Source organism: Cervus canadensis, chromosome 8 (assembly GCF_019320065.1).
Source record: "Cervus canadensis isolate Bull #8, Minnesota chromosome 8, ASM1932006v1, whole genome shotgun sequence".
Classification (NCBI taxonomy): domain Eukaryota; kingdom Metazoa; phylum Chordata; class Mammalia; order Artiodactyla; family Cervidae; genus Cervus; species Cervus canadensis.
Genome location: NC_057393.1, coordinates 6,882,677 through 6,905,486, shown reverse-complemented (window position 1 = coordinate 6,905,486; position 22,810 = coordinate 6,882,677). Strand labels below are relative to the sequence as shown.

The 22,810-nt window shown below is 41.2% G+C and overlaps 1 long non-coding RNA gene across 1 annotated transcript in view; it reads right to left on the bottom strand.

Annotated features, from left to right (window-relative positions):
- Nucleotides 1-5,193: 5,193 nt before the first annotated feature.
- Nucleotides 5,194-22,810, bottom strand: part of LOC122446843 — a 38,750-nt gene continuing 21,133 nt past the window's right edge. Inside the window, exons 2-3 of the long non-coding RNA XR_006271007.1 lie at nt 10,881-10,999; nt 5,194-5,303 (exon numbers count right to left, since the gene is read on the bottom strand). This is a non-coding gene — a long non-coding RNA (uncharacterized LOC122446843). The remainder of the gene's footprint in view (nt 5,304-10,880; nt 11,000-22,810) is intronic.

Here is a 22,810-nt window from a genome sequence, read left to right as displayed (position 1 = left end):
AACAAATCATAGAAGAAATCAAAAAAGAAATCAAAATATGTATAGAAATGAATGAAAATGAAAACACAACAACCCAAAACCTATGGGACACTGTAAAAGCAGTGCTTAGGGGAAGGTTCATAGCATTACAGGCTTATATCAAGAAACAAGAAAAAAACCAAATAAATAACCTAACTCTACACCTAAAGCAATTAGAGAAGGAAGAAATGAAGAACCCCAGAGTTAGCAGAAGGAAAGAAATCTTAAAAATCAGGGCAGAAATAAATGCAAAAGAAACTAAAGAGACCATAGCAAAAATCAACAAAGCTAAAAGCTGGTTTTTTGAAAAAATAAACAAAATTGACAAACCATTAGCAAGACTCATTAAGAAACAAAGAGAGAAGAACCAAATTAACAAAATTAGAAATGAAAATGGAGAGATAAACAGACAACACTGAAATACAAAGGATCATAAGAGACTACTACCAGCAGCTCTATGCCAATAAAATGGACAACTTGGATGAAATGGACAAATTCTTAGAAAAGTATAACCTTCCAAAACTGAACCAGGAAGAAATAGAAGATCTTAACAGACCCATCACAAGCAAGGAAATCGAAACTGTCATCAAAAATCTTCCAGCAAACAAAAGCCCAGGACCAGATGGCTTCACAGCTGAATTCTACCAAAAATTTAGAGAAGAGCTAACACCTATCTTACTCAAACTCTTCCAGAAAATTGCAGATGAAGGTAAGCTTCCAAACTCATTCTATGAGGCCACCATCACCCTAATTCCAAAACCAGACAAAGATGCCACAAAAAAAGAAAACTACAGGCCAATATCACTGATGAACATAGATGCAAAAATCCTTAACAAAATTCTAGCAAACAGAATCCAACAACATATTAAAAAATCATACACCACGACCAAGTGGGCTTTATCCCAGGAATGCAAGGATTCTTTAATATCCGCAAATCAATCAATGTAATACACCACATTAACAAATTGAAAGATAAAAACCATATGATTATCTCAATAGATGCAGAGAAAGCCTTTGACAAAATTCAACACTCATTTATGATTAAAACTCTCCAAAAAGCAGGAATAGAAGGAACATACCTCAACATAATAAAAGCTATATATGACAAACCCACAGCAAGCATCACCCTCAATGGTGAAAAATTGAAAGCATTTCCCCTGAAATCAGGAACAAGACAAGGGTGCCCACTCTCACCACTACTATTCAACATAGTGTTGGAAGTTTTGGCCACAGCAATCAGAGCAGAAAAAGAAGTAAAAGGAATCCAGATAGGAAAAGAAGAAGTGAAACTCTCACTGTTTGCAGATGACATGATCCTCTACATAGAAAACCCTAAAGACTCTACCAGAAAATTACTAGAGCTAATCAATGAATATAGTAAAGTTGCAGGATATAAAATTAACACACAGAAATCCCTTGCATTCCTATATACTAACAATGAAAAAACAGAAAGAGAAATTAAGGAAACAATACCATTCACCATTGCAACAAAAAGAATAAAATACTTAGGAGTATATCTACCTAAAGAAACAAAAGACCTATACATAGAAAACTATAAAACACTGATGAAAGAAATCAAAGAGGACACAAACAGATGGAGAAACATACCGTGTTCATGGATTGGAAGAATCAATATTGTCAAAATGGCTATTCTACCCAAAGCAATCTATAGATTCAATGCAATCCCTATCAAGCTACCAACGGTATTTTTCACAGAACTAGAACAAATAATTTCACAATTTGTATGGAAATACAAAAAACCTCGAATAGCCAAAGTAATCTTGAGAAAGAAGAATGGAACTGGAGGAATCAACCTGCCTGACTTCAGACTCTACTACAAAGCCACAGTCATCAAGACAGTATGGTACTGGCACAAAGACAGAAATATAGATCAATGGAACAGAATAGAAAGCCCAGAGATAAATCCACGAACCTATGGACACCTTATCTTTGACAAAGGAGGCAAGGATATACAATGGAAAAAAGACAACCTCTTTAACAAGTGGTGCTGGGAAAACTGGTCAACCACTTGTAAAAGAATGAAACTAGAACACTTTCTAACACCATACACAAAAATAAACTCAAAATGGATTAAAGATCTAAATGTAAGACCAGAAACTATAAAACTCCTAGAGGAGAACATAGGCAAAACACTCTCCGACATAAATCACAGCAAGATCCTCTATGACCCACCTCCCAGAATATTGGAAATAAAAGCAAAACTAAACAAATGGGACCTAATGAAACTTAAAAGCTTTTGCACTACAAAGGAAACTATAAGTAAGGTGAAAAGACAGCCCTCAGATTGGGAGAAAATAATAGCAAATGAAGAAACAGACAAAGGATTAATCTCAAAAATATACAAGCAACTCCTGAAGCTCAATTTCAGAAAAATAAATGACCCAATTCAAAAATGGGCCAAAGAACTAAACAGACATTTCTCTAAAGAAGACATACAGATGGCTAACAAACACATGAAAAGATGCTCAACATCACTCATTATTAGAGAAATGCAAATCAAAACCACAATGAGGTACCGTTACACGCCAGTCAGGATGGCTGCTATCCAAAAGTCTACAAGCAATAAATGCTGGAGAGGGTGTGGAGAAAAGGGAACCCTCTTACACTGTTGGTGGGAATGCAAACTAGTACAGCCGCTATGGAGAACAGTGTGGAGATTTCTTAAAAAACTGGAAATAGAACTGCCATATGACCCAGCAATCCCACTTCTGGGCATACACACTGAGGAAACCAGATCTGAAAGAGACACGTGCACCCCAATGTTCATCGCAGCACTGTTTATAATAGCCAGGACATGGAAGCAACCTAGATGCCCATCAGCAGATGAATGGATAAGGAAGCTGTGGTACATATACACCATGGAATATTACTCAGCCGTTAAAAAGAATTCATTTGAACCAGTCCTAATGAGATGGATGAAACTGGAGCCCCTTATACAGAGTGAAGTAAGCCAGAAAGATAAAGAACATTACAGCATACTAACACATATATATGGAATTTAGAAAGATGGTAACGATAACCCTATATGCAAAACAGAAAAAGAGACACAGAAATACAGAACAGACTATTGAACTCTGTGGGAGAATGTGAGGGTGGGATATTTCAAAAGAACAGCATGTATACTATCTATGGTGAAACAGATCTCCAGCCCAGGTGGGATGCATGAGACAAGTGCTCGGGCCTGGTGCACTGGGAAGACACAGAGGAATCGGGTGGAGAGGGAGGTGGGAGGGGGAATCGGGATGGGGAATACGTGTAAATCTATGGCTGATTCATATCAATGTATGACGAAACCCACTGAAATGTTGTGAAGTAATTAGCCTCCAACTAATAAAAAATTTAAAAAAAAATAAAATAAAGTGTACAGCTCAGTAGTGTTAAGTATTTTCACATTGCTGTAAAAGAGACCTCCAGAATGTTTTCATCTAATGAATCTCTATATCCAGTAAACAACTTCCCTTTTCTCCTGTCCTAGTCCTTGGAAACCACCATTCTGCTTTCTGTTTCTATGAATTTTACCAGTTTAGATATCTCATATAAAGGGAATCATGCATTTTAGATATCTCATATAAATGGAATCATACAGCATTTGTCTTTTCATGACCAGCTTATTTCACCTGGCAGAATGTCCTCAAGGATTATTCCACACTGTAGTATGTGATAGGTTTTCCCTCCTTTTCAAGGTTGAATAATATTCCATTGTATGAATACATCCCATTTTGTTTATCCATTCATCTGTAAATGGACACTTGGGCTGCTTTCATCTTTTCACTACTGTGAATAGTGCTGCTCTGAACATGGGTACCAAAATATCTCTTCAGACTCTGCTTTCAATTCTTTTGGGTAAATACCCAGAAGTGAGATTGCTAGATCATTTGGTAGTTTGTTTTTTTTTTTTTTTTGAGGAGCCGCCATACTATTTTCCATAGTGGTTGCACTATTTTACAATCACACCAATAGAGTACAAGGGTTCTAGTATCTTTACATCCTTGCCAATACTTGTTATTTTCTGAGTTTTTGATAGTAACCATCATGATGGATGAGAGGTGATATCTCATTGTGGATTTGATTTGCATTTTCCTGATGATTAGTGATGTTGAGCATCTTTTTATATGTTTATTAATCATTTGTATATCGTCTTCGGAAAAATGTCTAGTAAAGCCCTTTGTCCATTTTTAAGTTAGGTTACTTGATTTTTTTTTACTGTTAAGTTATGATTTCTTCATAAGTAGAGACATAAAATGGTTTCTATTTTGTTTTTAACCAAAAAAATTGTAAGAGGAAAAAAAACTAGATTCCTGAAATGAAGATCCAGATAATCATACAGAGGTGGTTTCCAATATAAGCCAGAGACAATTAGTAGTTGAATTTGAACTATCCACATGGCTAATGTGAATCATTAATGTGACTAGACAGACAAACGTCCGTCTGGTCAAAGCTATGGTTTTTCTAGTAGTCATGTATGGACATGAGAGTGGGACCATAAAGAAAGCTGAGTACTTTAGAATTGATGCTTTTTTTGAACTGTGGTGTTGCAGAAGACTCTTGAGAGTTCCTTAGACTGCAAGGAGACCAAACCAGTCAATCCTAAAGGAAATCAGTCCTGAATATTCATTGGAAGGACTGATGCTGAAGCTGTAACTCCAATACTTTGGCACCTGATGCGAAGAACTAACTCATTGGAAAAGACGCTGATGCTGGGAAAGATTGAAGGCAGGAGGAGAAGGGGACGACAGAGGGTGAGATGGTTGGATGGCATCACCAACTCAATGGACATGAGTTTGAGCAAGCTCCGGGAGATGGTGATGGACAGGGAAGCCTGACGTGCTGCAGTCTATGGGGTCGCAAAGAGTTGGACACGACTGAGTGACTGAACTGAACTGAACTGAATGTGAATCATCATTCAGTCACCAAACATGTACACTGCTAAGTCAACTGTCCTAAATGCACTGGTGCACAAGTGTGTTCAAAGAGCTTACAATTGAGAAGAAAAGCAGGTGTTTCTGATTTTTTTTAACCAGCTTTACTGAGATACACTTCCCATAACCATATAATTTAAAGGATACAATTAAATGGGTTTCTGTATATTAAAATTTGAGATTATTATATATACAACAAAAAAGTTTTCATTTAAGCCATTTTGAGTGGACGTCACGACACCAGATTTGGGGGTATGCAGTCCATAGGCTGGCTAGCAACATTCTGTGTGATTGGAGTTCTTCCTGCTACCTCGGGCTTGATGGTCAGGTTTTCTTCTTGAGTTACTTGGGAGAAAAGGCAAATGCATTAACCCTTGTTTCTGCCTTCATTGTTCCCTTTGGGCAAAGGACAAGTACTAGAGTACCTAAAGATGACACTCCTTTGTTTAGTCACTAGTCACCAATTACTTTGTATGAAGGTCTTTAAATTAAAAAATTATTTGTTTTTTGCCAAATTATTCATTCATATACTTCAAATGTTAAGGGAAAAAATTCCTAAAAGATGCCAGTTCCTCATTGCTCCCAAAAAAGGATAAGCATTATTAGATTTGCGATCTACTTTTGTTTCTTTTAATTAACTAATTACTTCACTTGGCTGCACCAGGTCTTAGTTGTAGCATGTGGGATCCTTAGTTGCAGCACGAGAACTCTGAGTTGGCATGCAGGATCTAGTTCTCCTGACCAGGGACCGAACCCGGGCCCCCTACATTGGGAGCAGAGAGTCTTAACTGCTGGACCACCAGGAAGTCCCTGTTTCTGTTTCTTTTTCTTTGCACAGGTTTTAAAGCATTTACAATCCAGTGCAAACATATATTATTTTCCTCCTACTTTTATCATAAAAGGTAGCATATTATGTACATTGTTCTGCAACTTGCATCTTTCACTTAGCAATATACTTTGGGTGCTTTCATGATGAGTTTTTGATCATCATCATAAATAGTAAGAAATCAAGACTTCTGGTAGGAATAATTTTTTTCAAAGTATTTAGTTATCACTGGATGAGTCATCTATTAATTGGTCATTTAGTAATGTATGAGTCATTTATAATCAGTGTCTATCACAGCACACCAAAGTTCACAGCCTAAATTACCTGGATCATTCAGTTGGAAAGAGACCCCATTTCTACCTGAATTAACCAGGTAGTTGTGGTTGATTAGAGTGGATCTAAAAATACATGGCCCTTTTCCCCCTTCCCTATAGGGACATGCTCCTTCATATTTTGATCCCAATTTATTTATAAAATCAGCATCTCTGTGGCTTGAATGGCTTCACAAATGCTTCCAAAGTGAAGCAATAGCTCAGAAAGATGAGAAATGGGCGAACGGGGAGCATTTTGTATTCTCAAACACCAACAGGACTCTGAAGAGTAAATAAAGAGCACCCGAAAGGTGAAAACCGTTCACTACAATGTGAGCTCCTGAATTCCTGATCCTGAATCAGTAGATCAGCTCCTCCAAGCAAAATGGCATCATTAATCAAAAGGGAAAGAAATCCCCTCACAAGAGTGATAGGCACTGTGGGAAACAGAACTGAACTTGAAAATTCACTTCACTGCTGGTGGGCTGTTCCTGGGGAAAGTTTCTGATGAGTATAGCTGGGGAGCTCAGGACGAACCAGGAAGGTGAGTGGGATTAATTGCATCAAAAGAAACAATGGGGTGCAGAGAAGGGCGACTGAATATGAAAAGGGACGAGATTTGATGGATTTCAACTGATGAAACTTGCCTCTTGACCTTACATGGGGAAATAAAATAAGAAACTTGAAAGCTCCATTTTTGGTTAAAATATTCCATCTATTGGGCTTCCCTGGTAGCTTGGATGGTATAGCGTCTGCCTACAATGCGTGAGGCCTGGGTTCAATCCCCGGGTTGGGAAGATCCCCTGGAGAAGGAAATGGCAACCCACTCCAGTATTCATACCTGGAAAATCCCATGGACGGAGGAGCCTGGTGGGCTACAGTCCTTGGGGTCACAAAGAGTCAGACACGACTGAGCAACTTCTTCTATGGACCTCCATGATAATACTCCCCATCACCCAATAAATTATTGTCTTATTGTTCAATTATCATATGAGCCAGATCACTAGCTCTCATCCCACCCCCTTTCATTCATTCATTGCACCTCAGGTCCCAGTTGTTTTGAGACAGATACTTCCAAAATGATCCGTGTCCCTTTAGTTCTAATGAAATGAACAGGCTTCCTAGGTGTGCTTGTCCTAACCCAGCATGAACCTCAGTCCCAAGGTTCTGTTTCCATCTTGGGTTAATGGAGTCTGCTGCCTTGTTCTACAGTCTACTTGCCACTCCTTCCAGTCTTCCTCTGGCATACTCAGGAATTTGCAGAATTTTAATATTAATAGCTTCCCCCAGATGTCCCACAGTTGTGCCAATCAATGCTTTAAAAATAATCTACATTTTATTTCTTTAATTCCATTAACAGATTTATGATTTAACCTTTCATCAATAGCAGAAACTTGTGAGTTTTTAACCACAGAAAGGAAGTTTAATCACTCCCCAATTAGAAATTGTTGCAACATATTCCTGAACCTCTAGTGAGAGTTGCTGGCTGGAGGCACCCGCCTGGGGATGAATCCATTTGCGCACCTGCCCTGGAGCCATGGCACTGCTTGAGCGAAGAGAACACAGGGGTTTGCGAGTGCATTGTTTTGGAGAAAGATAACGTGGCAGGAGGTTGTTATTTAATAACCAGTTGCCTTCTGAGCTGGAGAGTTAATCACTACCATTAAGTAGTGATCGCTCCAGGTGAGATGATGAGAGTTGTTTCACGTTCGAGAAAGTTTGGAGGATGAACAGCTAATGGGCTGATGCCGTGGAAGCTTGACAAGAATGCTGTTTTCAGTTCCAATTGTGTTGGAGCTTCAGCGCCTTCCTTTTGGGTTGAGTTCTTTTATTTAAACGGAAATTAAAATAAAACAGCTTGATACTGGGGACTGCCCCTTTCTGGGTTTTACCTGTCCATCATGTCTGAAAGTTTTTACCATCAGCCTGTATAATTTTTGTAATCAGAAAAGCAACTGACATTCTTTAACACAAAGGAAAACAATTTGTTTTTTTCCATGCTTGCTTTTTGTCTAGCTCAGTCTTCTGTGGACAGCAGTAGCAGCTCAGGGTTCAGGGATGTTTACCCAATCGTGGTCAACAACAGAAGATGTTTGCTTCTGCTTTCTCACTCCGTGAGACAGTGAAATCACAAACAACAAAAAGATGGGGATAAAATAGTCATAATTTCTATCCTGTTGCAGTTTGTCTTCAACTCGTCTTTCAGTTCCCCAAAGCCATTCCAAGCATGCTGCCAGGAGTCAGCTCTGACATTAAGAGCCAGAGAGTTTAATGTACAGGGATGGGAATGGTGTGGCTTATGGAAGGGTAATCTGCTGATTCTGGCTTAGAGACAAGGCCATTCAACCTTGCCTGCAGTTTTAACCACCTGGGGAGCTTTATAAGACACTGATACCTAGCCCCACACATAAAGGTTTGGCTGTGACTGCTTGGGATACTGGCCAGATGAGTCTATTGTGTGGCTGAAGGCAAGAATCTTTTCTGTTCCCATCCCCACCTCCTGCTCTGATGAAAGCCCTTCTGTGTAGAGTAGTCTGCGGACCACTGGCATCAGCAACAACTGGGAGCACGACAGAAATGCAGACAGACCCTCAGGCCCCACCCCAGACCTTCTGAATCGGGACCTGCGTTACAAGATCACCAGATGTGTCATGTGCACGTTGCACTTTAAGAATCACTGATCGAGGCCTCAAAATCTGTTTCCTGAATGCATCGCAGTCTCTGCGGGGGTCTTCTAGGTTTCTCTGTTCTCTGCCATTTCAAGGCAGTCTCCATACTGATGAAGGGGTTCACAATAAACTACTATCAATTTATTTTGAGCTGAGGCATCTGAGTTCCTGAAATCCCTTGTCTGCCTAAAAGCAGAGCCTCCCCAAAGAACTCAGTGGTCATAAATCCCCTCTCCTACCGCAGCTCTAATCTTCCTTTCTCTGACCCAAACAGACACTGTCACAAGACTATCACGTCTCCCATCTATTCTCCTAAGGGCCCATGTATCTTTCCAAAGAGTCATTTGCTTTTCTGAAAATGCCCTTCCCACCACTTCTAAGAAGTCATTTGTTCTCCCAGAAGGGCTCCCCGCCCCATCCCATCCCCTGTGGGCTGAGAACTAACTTGCCTCAGTCGTGTCTGACTCTTTGTGTTCCTATAGACCATAGCCCACCAGGCTCCTCTGTCCATGGGGTTCTCCAGGCAAGAATACTCCTCCGGGGGATCTTCCCAACCCAGCAATCAAACCCATGTCACATTTCCTGCATTGGCAGGCGGGTTCTTTACCACTAGCACCACTGGGAAACTGAGTAAGATGGTGTATAAGCCACGAAATCTAACCACCCCCATGAGTCACATTTCTTTGTGAACTCTCCTGTATGTATCTAGTTAAATCTGTTTTTTCTTTTGCTAATCTGGATTTTGTGACTTTCACTTGCAGGATCCAGGCAAATGGGATTCTTAACATAAGAGGGTAGAGGAAAAGCCTTTCCTCCCCAACACCATGACGATGTATTGCTGATGTCGACAGGATAAAGTACAGACGTCTTCACCTGGCAACAAGGCCACTCAAAAAAGCCTCCAGCTGTACACCTCTCCAGATGTACTGTGTGTTCCTGGCTTCCTGGAGCCCCGCCACCAAGCCATGCTGAAACTGAGACATCAGAGCACTTTCATGAATCTGTACATCTGCACAGACTGGTAACTCTGAACAGGTATTTTTTTCTCCCTCTTCTCTCCCTGGAGATCTCCCACTCTCAAGAACATCTCCAAGTTACCCATCCACTCAGCCTTCCCCATTTTCTTCCCCCAAAAGGGTTCTCAGTGCCCCCAGTCTGAGACTCCAGCACCCAGCACAATACCTGACTCTTCACAGCCTATGGACCATAGCCCTCCAGGCTCCTCTGTCCATGGGATTCTCCAGGCAAGAAGACCGGAGTGGGTTGCTGTGCCCTCCTCCAGGAGATCCTCCCCACCCAGGGATCAAACCTGCGTCTCTTTTGTCTCCTGCACTGGCAGGCAGATTCTTTACCACAAGCACCCTGCACCTGGTACACAGGAGGTTTCAAAGAGCAGTTTCTGTGGTTTTGGTTTTTGTTTTGAGTAAACGAATGGAAGAAAAGATGGATGGATTGATTATGGAGAGACTAAAAACCTTGTTTCCCACATCTCTCCATCCATGAAAGTATTTAAGGGTCAGTGCCACCCTTACGTTCAGGCGAGAGTGGCCTCTGTTCTGGGGCCTCTGAAATTCTGAAAGTGAAAATGTTAAGTCACTCAGTTGTGTCCAACTCTTTGTGACTCCACAGACTGTAACATTCCAGGCTCCTCTATCCATGGACTTCTCCAAGCAAGAATACTGACGTGGATTGCCATTCCCTTCTCCAGGGGATCTTCCCAACCCAGGGATCGAACCCAGGTCTCCCACATTGCAGACAGATTCTTCACCTTCTGAGCTATCAGGAAAGCCACGATTCTGAGAGCTGAGTGCATCACACACACACACACGTTGTAAAGAACACGCAGTGCCTCTGTCACTGGAGCTTCGACAGTTGATGCTGGAATAGTGCCGGCAGCAACTCAAAGCATCCACTTAAGTGAATAACACAGCTCAGGCCCTAGAGAAACACATCTATACATTTCTTGCTCTATGTCCGTGAAACAAAAAGTACCAGATCTCAGATGCCATGAGGTTTGGGGTTCTACCTGTAGATGTCAGAAATAGACACAGCTTCAGAAGAGGGGAGGATCTGAGCAGCAGAAATGCTTAGGTAAGATAAACAACTAATTAATTACCTTGTCAAATGCTTTCTCCTGGACAGGACAAACACAAGAGGTTCTGGAATAATGAAGCATTCTTTGTGAGGCTGAGAGTCCATTTTCCTGTTTCTCTTCCAATTTGTGAACCAGATGTACTGAAAAACATTTTGCAATAGTGAAATAATTCATAGTACTCTTAAATTTGCATATATATGGATCTAGATATAACAAGAATGAAGCATGGTATCAACTCCTGTGCTTGTGACTGGATAGTGAACGCTAGAATTGAAAGCAATCCTGTATTTGTAAACTATCTAATATGATTAGCTAAATTTGCAAAGTTAAATAAAAGTTCAACTTTAGAAATAGTTTCACTTTTTATAGTCATTAATGATATTTTCCATTTCTCCCTTGGATTTTAATAGAGATTTTTACTATTTTAAAAGAAAGTAACTTAGTAACGTGGAAAATGTTGATTTTTGTCACATTTGCTTTCATTTCTGTTTTGATATAAATATATGTAAATTGCTTTTACTTTAAGTACAACTACATTTTATTTTTAATCTTTGAAACATTGAGAATAAATATAAGGCAAGATCATGATAGGAACAAAAAAAAAGGAAAGTAGAGCTCAGAAAAAAACTGAAAAGAAAAAATAAATAAAATACCTTTGAATAAATGGTCCATCTAAATTTTTTAACCTAAAAATAATAATAATAAAATGAGAAGTCCATGTGCCTGCTTAGTCACTCCGTTGTGTCCAACTCTTTGCGATCCCATGGACTGTAGTTCATCAGGCTCCTCTGTCCATGGGGATTCTCCAAGCAAGGATACTGGAGTGGGTAGCCTATCCCTTCTCCAGGGGATCTTCCCAACCCAGGAGTCAAACCAGGGTCTCCTATATAGCAGGCAGATTCTTTATCAGCTGAGCTACCAGGGAAGCCTGTGACAGGTATAACCCATCCAAAATTTACTAGTTAGATATTATAAATTCTACATCTAATAAAGTTTTAATTACTGATCAAACAATGAAAATGAGCCAGAGAATTATTCAAATAAAATTCACAACTTCAAGAGCTTAGATGAAATCCCTGAAACCTCATTTCTTTACTACATGAAGACTCAATCACTGATCAAAGCAATAAGAATGAAAAAGAGGATTGTTCATAATGAATTCACAACTCAGAAGCAGCAGGTGCAACTCTGGTCTGTCCATTGCAGGATGCAGAAAAATCCATTCATGACATCAGCAAATTGGATGAGAAAGATGAACTCTCTGGAGTATCACTTATTTATTGTAGGATGATCCTAAAATTGGCATCAAACCCTCTTTGACTACAAAGGAATATTTCTAGCAAAACACAATCCAATTCAAATCAGCTAATCCAATTTTTCATTGGATGAGTATGGCAGCAAATTCAGTGTTTAATTTTATACCAACGTTCTTTCCAACGGAAAAAGAACCTCTAAAAGCAGCTTTTCATAGTCCAAGGAGAAAGACAAAGTGTGCTGTTACATAAAGTGTTACATAATTTACAACCGATTTTCAAGATCACCTTTGGCCAAAGAAGTTATTTGTGACCAAAAGCATTTGGACTTTTAAAAACCATATAAAATGTCACTCATACACGTATGAGAAAAAGTACACATGCAAGCACCAAAACTTTAAAAGTGGGCTGAAAAAATAGCAAATGACCAATCATGGTCAACAATGACAAGTAACCGCCAGTTTAGAAGTCTGTTGCGATGTTCTGAGAAGAATATTCTTTTGGGTCCAAGAGTTATGGTACTTTTTACAGCAATAATAGTGCAATATTTACAGAACACAATACAATTTTTCTAGGTTTAAAAGAAATAATTCCAATTTCTATGTTAGAATGGCCAAAAATGGAAGACAGTTAAAAGTAATAAAACAAGCAATCACTATCTAGGATGGATAATTTTAAATTAAATTATTAATGTATCAGAAAACAAAGTGAGAGAATCATTCATATGTACCATAAAAACATAAGTAAACATTACTCAATGCAACTAGCTGTCAGTGTAACCACTGACAAAAGTCATATTGATCAACAAACTTTTGCTATGTGTGCTGTTGAAGAAGAAAACAAGAACATATTGCATTGTTTTCATACCTAGAAGTACAGTTTTTTTTTAATTTAAGAAACTAGAAAAAGAACTTTCAATCTTAGGCATTGATTTGAAAGACTGTTGAGAGTAAGTCTATGAAATTGGCACAAACATAGTTGGTAACGAAAAGGGTGTGTGGGCCAGAATTTTGTAAAAAATTCAGAAGCATTCCACATGTAACTCACAGTAGGGATTTGTTACTAGGACACATGATCTCAAGTTGGTCCCTAGTGATGTGTCCTTCAGAATAACTAAGCAAGTATAAAAAGTATTTTCTGGATCTTCCCAAAATGGAAACAGTTTCATCAAACATATACCAAATTTGACTTTATAAGGTCCCTCATACATACAACAGGAATGCCAACTAATTGCTGTTCGAGCAACTAGATTTAATTTAAACAAAATATGAGAAGAGTTAAGCAAAACAACAGAAGCTCTACCAAAAGCAGCAAATGGGTGGAAAATGAAATAATCTTGAATTTGCATTATCCACTGTTGCTTGGTATATATTATTGCTTGCTCTCAATAATATTATCAAAAGTTTCAAAAATAATAGTGTGTGTAAAAAAAAAGAATAGTGTGTGTAGCTACTTAATTTTTTAATTATTAATTAAAAAAAATACTTGTGAAATATGTGGCATTCCATTAATTATAACAAAATTAGTACCCAAAAAATAATGGGATAACTATGAATATCTACATAAAAATAATTCCCAAGTTATTTTCTGTAGAGAATATTTTCTGGTCATTATGGAATAAGAAATAGTCTCAGTTGAGTAGCGATCTGAAAAGGTTGAGTCATTTAGTGATATTTCAGTTTTCTTTAGACTATCCCACACTGAAAAAGTTGAAAAAAGGAATTAAGAAATATTAAATAAATCTAGACATTGCTTTAAGAGATAACTAAAATCGCTAACTGTGCTTAGTCGTTCAGTAGTGTTCGATTCTTTGCGACCCCATGGACCATAGCTCTCCAGGCTTCTCTGCCCATGGAATTCTCCAGACAAGAATACTGGAGTGGGTTGTCATTTCCTCCTCCAGGGGATCTTCTGGACCCAGGGATCAGGCCAGTGTCTCCTGCATCTCCTGCATTGGCGGACAGATTCTTTCACCACTGAACCACCTTTTTATCATATTTGATTCCATCATCATATGTGAACGTGATATGTACAATTCACAGTTCATTTTGGACTCAAACTATTGCTTGAAGTTTATTGACGACTCCAGGAGTTACTATTAAATAGATCACAAAGTTTCTCCAATTTGAAAATAATAAAAAACTAAGAAATATGATTACTCAAGAGAGGACTGATGTGGCATTATTCGATATAATATGTAAGTTAGGTGAAAATATTTACTATGACAATAGAATTAATAATTTTGCTAAAATAAAAACAAGAAATGTAAACTTCATGCCATCAGTGTATAATTTATGAATTACGCATCTCTGCTCTGTTACTTAGCACCCATGAATGACCCATCAGCTGCATGTGTACATATACACAAGAATAACATTTGGTCATCTCCGATGTTTTGCCAACTTCCTGTCATGTAAAAAGTACAATCAAACAAATTTTAACATATGATATTTATTTTAATGTGTTTATGTTTAACATACATCTAAAATTTTAGCAAATATTTAAATTGTTCTTATGAAGGTGCAGCTCTCAAGTGAGCAAGATGGGACATGTTCTGCTTAATAGCTTGTTTGATGGTATTTTCAACCATCATCACCGACAGTGTGGTGTGAGGGCTTCCACTTGAGCTCTTGTTCCAGAAATAGACCTTCTCTGATGTAATGACAGAGACATTTACCCCCTGTTCATTCAGTGACGTTCCTGGAACTCTGACAACCCTTTCCTTTCTCCTCTCCTTGACTGGTTTTTAACTCAGTGTCTGTGAGGTGGAAGTGGAGGTTGGGGGAGCAGCCAATAGTGTCCTGTCCGCCAACCCCTGGGACTCAAGGTGCCCAGACAGAGTACTCAGCACCCACCCCTGGACCCTTCAGCTGACCTGTCTGCTGACCGCTCCCATACAGCAGGGCCTCTCCACCCCAAGTGCCCTATTTCTGTAGGACATGGTGGGGAAGATGGCCTGCTTGTGGTGTTGCAGAGTGACTGACCCTCTCTCATTAATCCTAGGGCCCAGCATATACCCCTAGAACTAAAGCTTGGAGCTCCATCACTGACAGCTGCCCCTGAATATCATGGCTGCAGCGGGGAAGGAGGGGTTCCCCCAAGTGGGGTCTGCAGCCAGCTGGCTGTGCCTTGGTTCCTGACCAAAACCAGATTCCCACATCCAGAGCCATGCTCTCCCTTCTGTGGATGAGTTTCCTGATGCTGCTGCAACAGGCGACCACAAACTTACTGGCTTAACACCATGCAAATTTAGGGACTTCCCTGGTGGTCCTGTGGTTAAGAATATCCCTTGCCTTACAATGCATGGAATGCAGGTTCAATCCCTAGTCAGGGAACTAGGACCCCACAGGTCACAGGGCAGCTAAGCCCACACCGCAACTAGAGAGAAGCAGGTGTGCCACAAAGAAGGTTCAGCATGACACAACCAAGACTCGACTCAAATAAATAAATTTGGCTTATTTATTTCATAAGTAAAATGCTTTTTAAAAACCTATGCACTCTGTATAATAGGCTCTAGATTCGTCCACCTCATTAGAACTGACTCAAATATGTTCCTTTTCATAGCTGAGTAATATTCCATTGTATATGTACCACATCTTCTTTATCCATTCATCTGTTGGTGGACATCTAGGTTGCGTCCATGTTCTAGCTATTGTAAATAGTGCTGCAATGAACACCGGGGTACATGTGTCCTTTTCAATTATGGTTTCCTCAGGGTATATGCCCAGTAATGGGACTGTTGGATTATTATACAGAGTGAAGTAAGTCCGAAAGAGAAAAAAAATCATATTAATATATGATAATAAATATCATATATTAACATGTATATATGGAATCTAGAAAGATGGTACTGATGATTCTATTTGCAGGGCAGCAAAGCAGACACAGACATAAAGGACAGACTTTGGGCCACAGGAGGGGAGGACGAGGGAGGAACAGCTGAGAGAGTAACACTGAAGCACATACTTTACCATATGTGTTAATAAAATAGGGAGCCAGCGGGAATTTGGTGCATGACACAGGGAACCCAATCCAGCGCTCTATGACAACCTAGAGATGTGGGGTGGGGTGGGAGGTGGGAGGGAGGCTCCAGACAGAGGGGACATATATATACATACAACCAATTCATCTTGATGTGTGGCAGAAATCATTACATTCATTAATATTGTAAAGTAATTACCCTCCAATTAAAAATAGAATTTTTAAAAAAACCCACATAAATTTATGAACTGAACTGAACTGATAAAAATTTATTTGGAAGTCAGGAGTCTACAACGGTTCTCACGAGGCTGAAGTCAAGGTATCGACAGGGCTTCTTCTAGAGGCTTGAGGCTGAGCCCATTCTTTCACCTTTTTGGGCTTTTGGAAGCTTCCAGCACTCCTTGTTCTGTGACCCCTTCCATCTTGAAAGCCAAAAACGGCATCTTTCTTACCCTGCATCATCTGACCCTCTTTCCCGCCCTCCTCTTCTACTAACTAGGACCAGAGGAAGGATTTGGTGTGGCCTGGCTTGATTCCTATGCAAGTCCCCAAACTGGGGTTAGGGAATGGGGTGGCATTACTGCTCAATTTGAGTCATATATGTGTCCATTCCTCCAAACAGAGAGGTGGGATGTAGTAATGGGCAGCCCTCAGCGGGAGCACAGGATTGAAACAGGGAAGACGTTTTCTGAAAGGTCTCAAATGCTCTTTCTGATTTAACAAAACAAGACGTATCTACTACAAATATTCATTACTTAAAGTCATGGGAAAATATTAAGAATTCAAAGCAAAAATAATCCTGTCGTCCCCAAACAACTGTGGTTAACATTATGGAATATTTCCTGCAAGTCTTTTTTTTTTTCCCCCAGGCACATGGGCATGTTGAATATAGTCTTACCAGATTGTATAGGCAATTTTGCATCCTGCTCTTTTTACTTGAAATTATAACAGAAGGATTTTCTCATGTTATTTCCTTTGACTCTGTGCCCTGCACAATCACTTCCTTTCCCACTCAGCTCTTTGGCAGCACAATTTGTAGACTGCACAAATAACGGGAAGGAGTAGGGGTTTTTTTGATCTGGGGGAATTTGAGCTAAGAGAGGAGAAAGAGGGATTAAAAGGACAAGGCTCTGTGACCTCACAGCGCTGCTAAGATGAACAAGTGACATATTATATGTGAGAGTGCCTTGGAAATGGCTTATTTGTCAGAGTTATAGTCATTAATCACCAAATACTCTTTTCTCCATTTGAAAAATAATTGTGGGGCTTCTATGGTGGCTCAGTGGTAAAGAATTTGCCTGCCAATGCAGGAGACATGGGTTCAATCCCTGGTCCAGAAAGATTGTACATGCCACAGAGAGACAAAGCCTGTGCGCCCCAACTACTGAGCCAGTGCTCTAGAGTCTAGGAGCCGAAACTACTGAGCTCATGAGCCACAAGTACTGAGGCCCGCCTGCCCAAGAGCCTATGCTCTACAAGAAGAGCAGACACCACAGTGAGAAGCCCAAGCACTGCAATGAAGAGTAGTCCCCACTCGCCACGAGAGAAAGCCTGCACAGCAACGAAGACTAAAATTAATTACTTAATTTAAAAAATAATTGCGTCCATCACAGAGCCTTGAAGTGCAAACGGAAAGTTCTGCCCATCCACCATAGGGTCCTGCAGGGAAAGGAAAGACTTCCCAGAAAAATCCATGGACTTGATATGGCAGAGGCTGGGGGGAAGGGGGTGGTGATGGGGTTTCCCCAAATCACTTGCAGCTTCAGGTGAGGAGAGGATGCTATTCTGAGAGCTGCCGATAGCACGGGCATCCAAACCCAGAGGCTTTGAAGCTGTTTAACAGAAATTCACATCAAAACCTAACTCTGGCGTAGCTCAACTTGACTACTGTGAATGATGAAAATAAATCCTTGGGTCACACAAGGATCGTGATTGAGTAGAACTTGTTTGCTGGCACAGAAACAACATTTCAACTGGCATTAGATTGTCTTCCTTGAACAAAGCGAAGTTTTCTGTCATTCTCTGACTTGGATTTCCTTTTCTCCCAAGATAACACAGACAGGACCCAGGTACTGCCAGTGACAGAGAAGACAGTTTGTATGTGCATCCAGCTGTGGATGTGAGCTGACCCGGTATCCAGTGGTCTCTGCTTTCCTTAAAGAACAGAGCCAAGGGAAGGTGGGGTGCCCATCCTCCGACCTCCCCACTCCTCACCCTGTTCATCCCACTCATCCACAGGATCTGCCGGTTCCACCTCTAGTTTCTCCTCTGCTACCGCTTGAAGCTCATTCTGCCTGCACTTCTGCAGGTTGGCCTCATGAGAGCAAGAATGACCTTTCAAAACCCAAGACCCCATGCACTGTTCCCCAGCTCACAGCCCTCCAAAGGCTTCCTGTTGCACTGAGATCAAAATCCCCACTCTTTACCACGGTCCTGGCCTGCCGATGGAATCCCTTTCTGAGCTCCCTCTCGCCTCCCTCCCCCCACACGCTGCACTCCAGACACTCATGCTTCCTTTTTCATTTCTGAACAATCCAAACTAGTTCCTTCTTCTGGCCATGGCACTTGCTCAAGCCGTGCCTGAAATGCTTCTCCCCCAACTCATCATACCAAGGACTCAGACTATTTAACTCTTGACTCAAGGTCCAGGTCTCATCCTTAGTCAGACTTCCTTGACACTGTCTATTTTATTGTATTTCTAGTACATTCATTCTTATTTTTTCATTCATCCATGCTTATCTTCTGTCTCCCCACTCAAAGTTAGCTCCTTGAAAGCAGGAATGCTGTTAGTCTCTACCAACACAATTTATTAAGAACCTACTGGATATTCACTAAATATTAGTTGAAGGAGAGAATGAATGAACATCCAATTCTGAGAAGACATTTCTTCTGGTCAGACATGGAAAATGATATTTTGGAGAATCGGTTTCAGTTTCACACTAGCCAATGTCCCTTGGTTTTACCAGTAGTTTTCTGCATATTGCACTTGTCTTTAAGCTATGAAAGGATCCCCTTAACATTCACTAAGGTCAGGCAAGTGAGTATTATTTCCAGTAAGGGAGAGCAAAAGCATGAATCTTACTAAAATGTCAATTGCCCTAAGGTGTGAAAAATATTTTAAAATTCTCCATTCACTCTTTTGTGGTAATATTCTTTGTGAAAACCTTTTCTCTGAATTTTGTTCATCCTTGATAAATGGAAGGAGAGATTTTCTCCAGAAACCATAAAACAGACCCAGGTAGATGGGGTTTATGAGTTTTAAGCACCTTCCTAATTTGCAGTCCTTGGCCAGTTGGAAGTAAAAGTGGAGCAGAGGGAGAAAAGGGCTAATTTCGTGTCCAGAAACCTTCTGAAAGGGGAGGGATCAAGGCCCCAAACTCTCCTTGTGCATTCTCAGTCGCTCAGTTGTGTCTGACTCTGTGACCCCATGGACTGTAGCCTGCCAAGCTCCTCGTACATGGGATTCTCTAAGCAAGAATACTAGAGTGGGTTGTCATTTCCTCCTCCAAGGGATCTTCCCAACCCAGGGATCAAGCCTGCGTCTCCTGCATTGCAGGCAGATTCTTTACCACTGCACCAGCTGGGAAGCACCCAAAATCAGAGTTCAGAGTGCCTGAAGCCTGCCAGATGGGCTGCCTGGTAATGGCCAACATGCAATGGGGAAAGTGCCCCAAAGCTGCTTCTGGCCTCACAATTCCACTTCTGGGAACAGACTCCACCCCTCTGATGGTAAATGACCCATCCTGGATCAATTATAAACCCCCATCACCTGGACTGCCAAGGGATGGTCACATGATTCTACGAGATCCATCAGAGTCCTTCCCTGGGACTTTGCTGGAGCTGGAAGGGAAGAGTCCTCCCTGATGGGTTATCAGCCCAGAGGGGATTGAGATAAAGTTCCCTGAAGAAAGCCCCTTTGCTGTCAGAAGGAGCACAACAATCAGAGGCAGACAGACAGACAAGACACAGAGAGTCCCTCAGGCATCTGGGCCCACAGCAGGAGTTGTGCCCACTTGAAAGCCCTGGCCCACTCGGACTCTTCAGCAGCAGCAGCCTGGGACCAGCTTCCCACCTCGAATCCTGCAGCTTTCTTCTTCTCTACCAGGGCTTTCTCCAGCAGGCACAACCCTAAAGTACAGGAAAGTTCAGGTTCCCAGGGGCAGCCCTCAGTTAGCAAGGGAAGAGAGTTGGTGGATAAGTGCTCGGCCTCCCTAGCCTGCACTGAGAGATTCTGCCTTCTCCAGGGTCCCTGCCAAGAGCCCAGTTGCCCAAGGGAATAAGTTATCACTCACATGTGTCTTGATGGCTATTCTTGCTTCCTTGTTTTACTTTCCCCTACATCCTCACAATTCTGGTGCTGGAGAAAGACTCTGGAGAGTTCCTTGGACAGCAAGGAGATCAAACCAGTCAACCCTAAAGGAAATCAGCCCTGAATATTCATTGGAAGGACTGATGCTGAAGCTGAAACTCCAATACTCTGGTCACCTGATGCAAAGAGCTGACTCATTGGAAAAGACCCTGATCCTGGGAAAGATTGAAGGCAGGAGAAGTGGGCAACAGAGGATGAAACGGTGGGATGGCATCACAGACCCAACAGACATGAGTTTGGGCAAACTCTGGGAGATAGTGAAGGAGAGGGAAGTCTGGCGTGCTGCAGTCCATGGGGTTATAAAGAGTGGTACCTGCCAGGTCACCGCTGGGTCTGCAGCTTCCATCCTACATGCTAGGCATCCATAGGAGGAGCCATGGCTTTCACCTCTGGGATGTCTAGCAATAAAGCACTTTCACCCCCATTATCACTCTCTCTTCTCAACCTAGAGTCTAGAACAGAGACCTCAGGCACATTTCACATGGGAGGGCGCCAAGGCTCTGGGAGGTGAGGTGGCTGCCAGCACCCCATGGCCAGGTGCTTCCCTAAAAAGAGAAAAGAGAAGGACTAGAGCTTTAGCAAGTCCTTGAAGTGCAGACGAGTAACCTCCTGGCTGGTTTCCCCACGCTGCTGAGTGCGTAGTTACAGACTGGAACTGGTGACCAAATGTACTACATTTTACTGTTTATTTGTGTGAACTTGATTATTTAATTAGCTGCTTAAAAATTGAGAGCATGACTCAGCTGCAAATACACCTACAGGCACAAGTCTACCATTTGTTCATTCAAACCATCCACAAATAAACCCTAAGGAATTTACTTGGATTAAGAGCCCCAAGTCTTCTCGAGATGTCATTTTTCAGTGCTTATTTCACTTTGGGTTGCTAGGAGATAAATTGGTTTTTAAAAAAGCAATTTGCATAAAGACCAGGAAAGCATTTTAATAATGTCAATATATAGCCAAATGGACTAAAGTGCTAAAGTGACTATTTTTCACTGGATAATTAAGCCTCCAAATTTAAATGTTATAAAAAGAGATATACTTGTATTCCGTGGAGGTCTACCCACTTAGGTAGCTAATTATTTCTCAAGAACAACACTGAGTCATGTCAGACATCTTCTTGCTAATCTAATAATATTAAGCTACTGGGAGATGGTGCCTATCCCATCACATCATCGGGAATGGAAAGCGGGTAGGGTTTTAATTGCAGAACTGTGAGAAATTCATTTTTCTAGTCACTAGCACAAATCTGACAATCTGTCTGGCAGCCAGGAACTAAATTAAAGAAGTTTTCTTTCCCTGATACATATGCTGTAAATCTCACTAATTCAAACTGATGGAGAGGAACAGCCAATCTATTTTGGTGAAAAATATTCACCACAGGACTTATTTAATACTTTTAAAAAATTTCTTCTTTCAAGTCCAAACAGAATCTTGAGTCTGGTACAGAATGGTCAATACGAAAGTGTTAGCCATTGTTATGGTCTTCATATGGGTTTACAGGACTTCCCTGATGGCTCAGTGGTAAAAGAATTCGACTGCCAAGCAGGAGATGCTGGTGTGATCCCTGGGTTGGGAAGATCCCCTGGAGAGGCAAATGGCAACCCACTCCAGTATTCTGGCCTGGAGAATCCCAAGGACAGAGGAGCCTGTCAGTCTGCAGTCCATGGGGTCACAAGGAGTGGGACACGACTGAAGTGACTGAGCATGCATGCGTGCCAGTGCCGTCTGAATGCTCATGTAAGAGGGTTATGAGAGCACATCAGAAACGAACGCTCTGTACTGGCGTTCAGCTCAGTTCAGTTGTTCCATCCTGTCCAACTCTATGGACTGCAGCACGCCAGGCCTCCCTGTCCATCACCAACTCCCGGAGTTTACTCAAACTCGTGTCCGTCAAGTCAGTGATGCCATCCAACCATCTCATCCTCTGTCATCCCCTTCTCCTCCCGCCTTCAATCTTTCCCAGCATCAGGGTCTTTTCAAATGAGTCACTTCTTCACATCAGGTGGCCAAAGTATTGGAGTTTCAGCTTCAGCATCAGTCCGTCCAATGGATATTCAGGACTGATGTTAGCTACTATCAGCGATATTGTCTGGTGAAGAAGTACGATCCACATTATGCTGATCTTTTGAATCCTGTGATTTACAGGAACACACTGTGACACCACTTAGAGATTAATATATATGAATATTAAGCAATCAGGTAGTACAAAAGTGCCAAATTGTCCCACTGCACACTCTCAGCGTGTCTCTGCAGCTTTGTCCCATTAACAACCTTAATGGAATATGTTTTTCCCCTAAACATGACCCGGAGGTAAGGAGCCTCAACAACAGAACTGGCCTCAGCCT